At 47.6% G+C, this 8,873-nt stretch overlaps 1 protein-coding gene across 2 annotated transcripts in view; it reads right to left on the reverse strand.

Moving 5' to 3' along the window:
* Fam107a (family with sequence similarity 107 member A) overlaps positions 1–8,873 on the reverse strand; it is a 47,089-nt gene that overhangs the window by 28,397 nt on the left and 9,819 nt on the right. The window lies entirely within an intron of this gene.

The following is an 8,873-nucleotide window of genomic DNA, read 5'->3' on the forward strand; positions in this document are numbered from 1 at the left end:
CAGGGTCATCACTGGTTTTGAGGCTGCATTTGTATTTTGCAAATTGGAGAGGCTGGAGATTACACACAAGCACACACACACACACACACACACACACACACACACACCCATGCAGTCCCCTTGAGTTCACCCACAGAGCTGCCACTTGTCAGCAGCTTGCTTTTTCAATGTTACAATACATCCTGACGGAATTTCTATGCCAGTTCATGTAAATACACCTCACTCTCTTGATCTGCTGCAGTATGTACCCAGCAGTTTAAATTTTAAAAATCCCCTTTAGTTGGACACTTAGGCTATTCCATTTTTCACAACTACAAATGATTTCACTCCAAACATCCTCTCTGCCCACATGTGCAAACTTTTCTCTGGAGTAGATGCTGAAGAGCAAGTGGCAGACCAAGAAGCCTGTTTTAAGTTATAGCAGATGTTGCCAAAGTACCTTCCAGAATGGTTTATTGCCCTTTACACACCCGGGAGTGTCTGACATTACCGGGTTTTTTATTTTTTTTTTTGCACCACTAACATTGGGTACTATGAATCTAAGTTTGTTTACTGACAACTAATTGGTGGTATTAAAAGTCGGGGTAGTGGTTCCCCTTGTGGGGGTGATAGGGGATGGGAAGGGGCCTTGGGGGAGGCTTCAGTTGGAGCCTGTTGATGTTCTTTTTCTTGCTCCAAGTGGTGGCTACACAGGTATTATCAGTTTCTCAAAATAAATTAAGTGGTATGCTCATGAGAGGTGCCCTTTTATATTCAAATGTTAGTCTTCCATAAAAAGTTCCAAGTTCTCCCCTCCCCCACAATCCAACAGGTGACAAAACAGCCCCCAGGAGCATTTTATTTTGGAGGCTGAGCCTTCTTTTGTCAATACACTCGCCTTCTGGAATCCTTCTGGGATGTCTTCCTTGTAGGTCTCGTGGAGTCCTTCGCCTGAGAGAGGAAGGTCCTTCCAGAAAGGGGGACTTTCCAGTTACTGGGCGTCAGCTCTGTTTCCAACAAAACAGCCTCCCCGTGTAGTTATCACTCACCCCGTTTTACAGACACAGAGACTGGGGACTTAGAGCAGTGAGATCCTGCCCAAGGTCCCCAAGTGTCCAACTGCAGAGTCCTACTTCCTCTCCGTCCTTTAAGCCATAGCTGTTCATGTGACAGGCTTTGGGCGGGGGTCCAGTGAGGTGGCTCACTGTCTTCCCATTTTGCAGGTGGGAACAGAGTCTCAAAAAGTTTAGGTGACTTGCTCGGATCCCCTGGTTAGTAAGTGGTGGTGGTGGGGCAGGTCTGAGGCAGGGCTCCAGCAAGGCAGGGCCTGCGGTGGAAGGTTCTGCCATGATGGAGATGCTCTCTAGGTTGGCAAGATGGTAGCTGCTGGCCCCAGTGGGGCCATTTCGCACTTGGAATGTGACGAGTCGCTCCTGAGGGTCTGACATTTAGTTTTACTTAATTTTAATTGATTAAAGTGGGCTATATTGGACAGTGCAAGTCTAAGGAGTCAGGACAGATAAGAAGCGCTTCAGGCACCGATAGGAGAGTAGCCACCGGGTGGGACACCATGCAGGCCACCATGAGGAACCTAACATGGACCATCACAGTTCTTGCTTAGGGCACCAGAAACCATCCCCTGCGGAAAGCCCCAGGGCTTTATAATCAATTGCTTCCTTTACAAGCTTCTTCTTTTTTTAAAGTGTGAAATTGGTTGATTTTTTTTTAATATTTTATTTTTTAGTTCTTGGCGGACACAACGTATTTGTTGGTATGTGGTGTTGAGGATCGAACCCGGGCCGCACGTATGCCAGGCTAGCGCCTACGGCTTGAGCCACATCCCCAGCCCTACAAGCTTCTTAACCTTGTGTTTAAATGGATATGAAAACAAGAGCTGGCTTGCTGGGTGTGGTGGTGCAGGCCTGTAATCCCAGGAGCTTGGGAGGCTGAGGCAGAAGGATCGTGAGTTCAAAGCCAGCCTCAGCAACTTAGTGAGACCCTAAGCAACTCAGTGAGACCCTGTCTCTAAATAAATATAATAGGGCTGGGGATGTGGCTCAGTGTTTAAATGCCCCTGGGTTCAATCTCAGGTACCAAACACCAAATGAAAAATCCCTCAAAAAAAACAAAAAAACAAACAAACAAACAAAAAAACCCAGCTGGCTTTAAGAATAAATGAGAAACTACACAGCAGCACTAAGCTACTTGACACATTGTTATGACTTCAGTTATTATTCTTATTGATCAGAGGCCCACGTGGCTTTGGGGCAGGAGATACAATGGCAAAGCACATTCATGTTTCAACAGTGCAGATGCAGGTCGGTGCAGCCTAAAGCTCCCACACTCTCCCCGGACAAGTCCCCTGCCAGGTGAAGACCTTGCCATTCATTTTGGATGCAGCCACACCCAGGAATGGTCTCCACTTCCCTGCACATGTGAACGACTCCTATCGGCCCTTTGGAAGAGTGCCATCGGGCTCACTCTAACCCTGTGGTTCCACAGCAGCCTCTGGGCTTTACCCGACGGCCAGGGCCGGCTCCACGCATGCGCGATCGGATCCACCGTGTTGGCTTATTGTCCTGCGCAGTGTTTGGTGGGAAGTTCATTCATAACATCCGCGTGGGTGCAGCCTGGTGGTCTGTTATCATTCACTCCTTAAAACTCCATTCCATAAAACTCCAGGAAGGAGTTTTATGTTTCCCTGTGTTTTTTTTTTTTTTTCTTTTTCTGAAGACTCACTTTATCCTTCTGTGTTGGCCTCTATGTTTTTTTTTTTGGGGGGGGGTGCCAGGGATTGGTGCCAGGGATTGAACCCAGGGGTGCTTAACCACTGAGCCACTTCACCAGCCTTTTAAATATTTTATTTAGAGACAGGGTCTCACTGAGTTGCTTAGCACCTTGCCATTGCTGAGGCTGGCTTTGAACTCACAATCCTCCTGCCTCAGCCTCCCGAGCTGCTGGGATTACAGGCGTGGGCCAAGGTGCCTGGCTCTTTCAGCCTCTTCAAGCGCTGGGTCAAGGGTCAACCTAATAAGGACACAGGACATGTTCACTAGGATTTATTTTTAACCAGGTTCTCTACTATTTCCTGCTACTTCTCTCTGGTCAATACCTGCTGGATCTTGGCAGTTCATTTATTAAGTTTGAAAACTTAATAATAAGAAGCAGCCCCTCTGCTGGGTGACCCTAGGAATATCAAAGTCCTTTCTGTTAAGGGAGTGCCCCATGTAGGCTTTGGTACCAAGACCTAGGCCAGAGAAGCCCCTGGTCCCCCCCGCCCTGTGCCTGGGCCTGCATTGTTCCATTTCACTGAAGGACAGAGTTCTGCCCCCACTGAGGGCCATTGCACCTCTGCAGACATTGGAAGCAGACTCTTGGAGGCCACAGTTGACCCCAGGGTGGCTCTTGCTGCTCAGTGGGGCGTGACCAATGGTTCAGAGACTACCTGACGCCCACGTCTTTCTGGGTGCGGGCAACTGCGCCCAACCATTGACCAGTGGAATCCCTGGGTCAGTGGTTGAGGGTATTTTCAACTGTGGTAGATCTTGGCACAGGTACAAGCTCGCTTTAAACCTCTTAGGAGTGGACTTTAAAGGAATGTTCTGGTAAGTTCTGAAAAGATTCCTCAAGTCACGCTCATAATCACCCCTGGAATGTATTTGCTGAATGGTTTTGGAATTTTGAAGAAAACAGATTTTTTTTTTTCCCCTCTTTAAGCAGATCTGGTTTCTAAGTCTCTGTGGGGAGGCTTGTGGATGGGGCCAGGAGAGGGGCCTTGGTGGAAGGGCCCTTGGAGGTCAGGGACTGAATCCCCTTGAACCACAGCTCAGGCTGACATGGGGGCAGATGGTGGGGACTGTGCCCTCTGGGGGTGCCTGTCCTGCAGGAAGAAGAGATTCCAGGGAGCCTGGGATTCAGGGCTGGGAGAAGGGGAGAGAGGAGACATCCAGAAGGGCCTTGCCAGTCTCAGGACAAGGGCAGCGCTCAGCGGGTGAAATCCAAAACAGCCCAGGAATGCAAGGAAAGAAGCTTGTCCTGCACAGAATCCAACCCAGCCCAACCCAACCCAACCAAAACAAGGCAGAGCAAACCCGACCAGACCCAAACAAACCAAAACACCACCAGAAACAAAAATCCAACAACAAATCCCCAAATCAAAAATACACCAAAAAACTCCAAACACTCTAGAAACGACAGAGTATTATCTATCAGATCTACAAAAATAAAAACATAATGATAGCTGGCGTTGGAGAGGGTTTGGAGAAACCAAGGCTCTGGGCTTCCCCTGGAGCAGTGTGGTCATCCTGCTGGGAAATGTGCCCCCAAAACCCTGTGAAGCCAGTGGCCCACGCCTAGAATCCCAGAGGCTCCGGAGGCTGAGGAAGGAGGATCATGAGTTCAATGCCAGCCTCAGCAACTTAGTGAGGCCCTAAGTAACTCAGTGAGACCCTGTCTCTAAATTAAATACAAAAACAGGGCTGGGGATGTGGCTCAGTAGTTGAGCGCCCCTGGGTTCCATCCCTGGTACCAAAAATAAATAAATAAATAAATAAAATAAACAGCCCTATGTACTATGCACTCTAATATCCATGCTATTCCAATCCTAGAAATCTGCTTCAAAAAATAATTGAACATATGCACAAGGAGATATATATATATATATATATATATATATATATATATATATATATAGTCAAGGATGTGTATTACCCAGCGTTGTTCATATAATAATAAAACAACTAGCAATAAGGGAGGTGTCCAGAGGTAGGGGATTAGTTGAATGCACTGTGCCATCTCTGTAAAACATTAACAACCCGTGGCGGATGTTCAGACCTATGTTTACTAACATGGGAGATGTCAACTGTCTATATTTAAAGATTAAGTGGAAAGCAAGGTTACAGAAAGTGCTGTATACATTATGCCATATGCAGTGTTATGCTATGTATTTAGTGTTACTTGCATAACTCCACATACACATATACAACTACAGTGCTACTTGTATCAATTATATATCCATGTTTGTGGGTGGAGATGTGTCTACATATGTATATTATATAAATTTATGTGGAAAATATTTGGAAGGATATATTCAAAATGTCCTCAGTGGTTATACTCAATTAGTAGAGAATCTCATTCATTCATTTTTTTTTTTTTTATAAAACTGGTTGGTTGGTTCACTCCACAAAGATAACTCTTTTTTTTTTTTAAAGAGAGAGTGAGAGAGAGAGAATTTTAATATTTTATTTCTTAGTTTTTGGCAGACACAACATCTTTGTTTGTATGTGGTGCTGAGGATCGAACCCGGGCCGCACGCATGACAGATGGGCGCGCTACCACTTGAGCCACATCCCCAGCCCTCATTCATTCATTTTTGTAGTTCTTTGTACTTTACCAGTTTTTCAATTTTTGCAATGAACTTGTTACTTTTATCATCAGAAAAATAATTTGTTACTCTTAGTTTAGGGAAACAAAGGAGACTGGTTAAGTCTGTTACCACAGTGTCAGCTAGTCTAAATGCAATTGTCCTCTCATTCCAAGACTGTCCCCAGCTCTCGAACATGTTAGAAGCCCCCTGGGATCCCAGACCCATCTTCAGTTATGATAATTATAATGGACAAGAGGATGATAATGGTGTTCATTTATTGAGCATCTACTATGTCCCAGGCATTGGCTGAGCACTTCCTGTGCTTTCCTACCATAGCATAATAGTTACTTATCATATCTTTGGATTTCCAAGAAGGAGGCTGAAATGGGAACTTCAGTCCCCCCAAGTGTCTCTGGGTGAGGCATCTTCCATCAGCCAGGACTTGTCTGAGAAGGGAGCAGCTGTGTTTAGCCAATGCTCCTAGCAACTGGGCCATGGGTGTGCTGGATTAGTATAAAGGCGACCTGAGTGGAGAATACCAATCTCATACAATTAGTATCCCCCTTCTTCTTCTTCTTTTTTTTTGGTGCCAGGGATTGAACCCAGGGGTGCTTAACCACTGAGCTGCATCCCCAGCCCTTTTAAAATATTGTATTTACAGAGAGCATCTTGCTGAGTTGCTTAGGGCCTCACTAAGTTTCTGAGGCGGGTTTTGAAATCACGATCCTCCTGCCTCAGCCTCCGGAGCTGCTGGGTTACAGGTGTGCACCACTGCACCTTGTGGTATCCCCATTTATAAAACTATGAGTCAGAGAGGTTGAAAATCTGATCCAGGCTACCCAACTAGTGAGAACTGGGTTTCGAGATGGGCCTGAAGCCCATGCCATCAGCCCCGAGCTAGGCAGCTTGTAATTTCCCAGAAAGGAAAGGGATTGCAGTTGTGGGTAGAGACCCTCCCACATCTTCTGCCCCACCAGGTGTCCCCCCCACACCTGTTCTCCACTTCTCCTTAGCATCTCAGCTGATCAATAGTTTCAACTCGGCCTTTTGAAGGAGAGAACTACAAATAGCCTTTGTATTTCTGCAGAGGTCCCTGAAGGTTGCATGGTTGGTGGGCGGAGTGGTTGCTAGGAGATATTTCTCAAGAAAGACTCCTTTGGAAAATGAGCTCAGGCTGGGTCCCCAGTTGATGGACCATTATATTCCAAGGAGCATACCTCCCAAAGTATTAAGAGTGGGTCCAGCCTGGCGCGGTGGTGCACGCTTTAATCCCAGTGGCTCTGGAGGCTGAGGCAGGAGATCGCAAGTTCAAAGCCAGTCTCAGCAATTTAGCAAGACTCTAAGCAATTCAGTGAGAGACCCTGTCTCTAAATTAAAATATAAAAAAAGGGCTGGGGATGTGGCTCAGTGGTTAAGCGCCCCTGGGTTCAATCCCTGGTACAAAAGAGAGAGAGAGAGAGAGAGAGAGAGAGAGAGAGAGAGAGAGAGAGAGAGAGAGAGAGCGCAAGAGAGAATCCAATTCCTTCTCTAACCGGTTCTTCTAGGTGCCAGCTCAGAGCGTATCTTGGGTTATAAACAATCTCTGTGCCAGACAGACTCAGAATCCTAGAAGGGGCCGTTTAAGGAGAATCCACCTGCATCCCCCAGTCTATAAATGGGGAAAATGCGGCCCAGGGAGTCCTGCCTGACCGTGGCAGCTTTAGGATTTCTCTCTCGTCCATGCCCACAGCAGCTTCCCCTCGGTCCTGCAACGTCAATCAGCAGGACTCAGAATGTGAAGACCGGGGACAGTTTCCTGTGTTAATCCCATGTTCCAAGTGTTTGGTGGTGGAGGTGGGGGTAAATCATTACTTTGCTTGAGTGGCATTTATTGGGCACCTACTATGTGCCAAACACTGGGGTCGGAGCTTTAGGATCTTCATCAGCTAACACTGACCTCTGGATCGTTTTACCATGAGTTTGTACTGGCTGTTTCTTTCTTTTCTTGACGGAGGATCACATTTTCCCATTTATTTTATTTTACTTTTTTTTTTTTTTTTGCATACATTTCAAATGTATCAACCCAAGAGGGGTCGTTCCGAGTCTTTGTGATTTTTAAAATTTTCTTCATTTGCTTTTTCTAAACATTCAGCCATGATCATGGATGACCCTGATAACCCGAAAAAATAATTTTGCTTAAAATAATTCAGGGGACGACTGGTCATGGGAACCCAAGCCTCTTGGGCCAGGGCACTCTATAGAACAGCCCCTTCCTTGGACAAGCTACAGCAGGAAAAGCAACACAACCATCGTCCACAGAACCAGACACGCCCCCCTACCAAACTTCCCAGTAGTATAAATAGCCCCATTTTACAGAGGAAGAGACTGAGGCTCAGAGAGGTTGAGTCATTTGTCCACAGCCCCTCAGCGGACAAATGGCAGAGTTAGATTTGCCTCCTGCACCTGGAGGGGACCCTCTGCTTCGAGGCATCTGAACCTGGCCTGGGTTTTTTGCATCTCCAGGTGGCAGTGGGGGGGGACACTTGGGTTTTCTGGAATGGGACAAAGCCAAGGAAATTGGCAGTGATAGCCGGTCCAGATCCCATTACGCCAGCACGATCACGTTTCTCCCATTCTGGCGCCATATGAGCAGGGCAGAGGGCCGGGCAGCAGCCCCTCCCTGGTTATTCAAGTAGAAAATTACAGGTGCCCAAAATAGCCCAGCATTCTTTTATTAATGAACAAGCAGAGAGCTGGGGTGTGTGGGGGGGTACATAGATCTCTTTCCACTGGTGACTTTCCACGGCTCTCAGAGGGCATCTCGAAGGACCTGGACATGGGTTCCCAGGGGGCACCGAGGACAGGACCCCAGATGGGAGTCCGTCCCAGCCATCCCTGTCCAGCCACGTGGCCTGGGGCCAAGGACTCGGCTTCTCTGGGAATTCCTTTCTCCTTTGGTAAAATGGGATGAGACCTAAACTCACACCCAAGTTGATTTTCTCCCGACTGTAATGGTGATACCTGCTCAGTGCACACAATGCAGAAAGTGGAAAACTTAAAAAAAAAAAAAATACAAAAATGAGCATCCTGTCTCCCTGTGCCCTCGGCCCCTTCCTCAGGTGAGGTAACCTGGATTAGTCTTGGAGTGCATCCTCCTGTCTGCTTCGTGAGCGAGGGTGAAGGGCTGGCCGGTGCTCTAATGTGGAATGCCACTTCCAGACACCCCGCGTTTCTCAAGCTATAAATAGGTCCTGAGCACAGCCTAAGGCCCTGTGGCCACCAGGAGTCAGGTTCCCCCAGCCTCTCCTGCTCCTCCTCATTTTTCCAGCTCCCACTCAGAGACACCCAGAGGAGTGGGAAGGAGGGAAAGCCACTGTGGGTTCCTGATGTGTCTATGGGGGACGGAGCTGGGACTTGGTGTCTCCTTATGGGACCATCTGGGACCTTTCCTTCCAGCAGGCCTGATATCCACGGGTGGGCCTGGGGGAGCCTTGTGGACCCCTGAGTCTTCTTCCTGGAGGGTCAGGGCAGGAAACAGCTGCCCTCTCCC

This window comes from Ictidomys tridecemlineatus, chromosome 2, assembly GCF_052094955.1.
Source record: "Ictidomys tridecemlineatus isolate mIctTri1 chromosome 2, mIctTri1.hap1, whole genome shotgun sequence".
NCBI classification, from domain to species: domain Eukaryota; kingdom Metazoa; phylum Chordata; class Mammalia; order Rodentia; family Sciuridae; genus Ictidomys; species Ictidomys tridecemlineatus.